This window comes from Camelina sativa, chromosome 5 (assembly GCF_000633955.1).
Source record: "Camelina sativa cultivar DH55 chromosome 5, Cs, whole genome shotgun sequence".
In the NCBI taxonomy this organism is placed as follows: Eukaryota; Viridiplantae; Streptophyta; class Magnoliopsida; order Brassicales; family Brassicaceae; genus Camelina; species Camelina sativa.
The window spans coordinates 3,296,828-3,297,500 of NC_025689.1; the positions used below are offsets into that span (position 1 = coordinate 3,296,828).

The 673-nt window shown below is 36.8% G+C and overlaps 1 long non-coding RNA gene across 1 annotated transcript; it reads left to right on the forward strand.

The window, feature by feature from the left end:
* Positions 7-673, forward strand: LOC104785220. The gene is made up of 3 exons (XR_767319.1): positions 7-216; positions 312-364; positions 581-673. It is a non-coding gene; the product is annotated as an uncharacterized LOC104785220 (long non-coding RNA).

Below are 673 nucleotides of genomic sequence, written 5' to 3' on the forward strand. Positions count from 1 at the left end.
TTGCTGCTGTAACATACACACACCAGAAAAAGGTTCGTTTTGGTCTTAGAGCAGACACTGCCATGGATATTTATAACGACGAGTACTTCAGCTGGATTAGAGCAGACACTGCCATGGATATATTATCACAGGGTCATTGGAGTTTCAACTTTTTATCTCTTCGTTGAAGGCACTGCTGCTTCCCCAAATGCATCTCGAGTTTTGGAGACCATCCCTGTGAGCTTTCTTTTTTTTGTTACAATTGATCTCTGTTCGTGAATCCTGATTTTGTCTTTTATGTTGTAATTCACAGTGACATTATTTGTTTGCAGGGTGTAAATTTTATATACAGGACAAGAGAACTAGAAGAAGAGCAAGCTAAGAGGTAGTATTCTTGTGTTTTGTTTTGTCCTTAAGTTATGGATTTAGAGCTATCTAGGTAAAGATATGAAGGACATAAAGGAACCAACTGATCTGTTTTTCTAGACAAAGCCTAGAAATAGTGGTATAATTGATTGGTGTGCTATCTTGATATATTAAAAGTGAAATGGTTGTTGTAGAGGTGTTATTTTTGAAGTTCCATCTCATTTTGGTTTTACAGCCGGATATGGAATGAGACTTGGTTGGCGAAGTTTTTCTACAAACCGTGTAATTACGAATTGTTCGTGAAACAAAACTTGAATATGGAAATGGG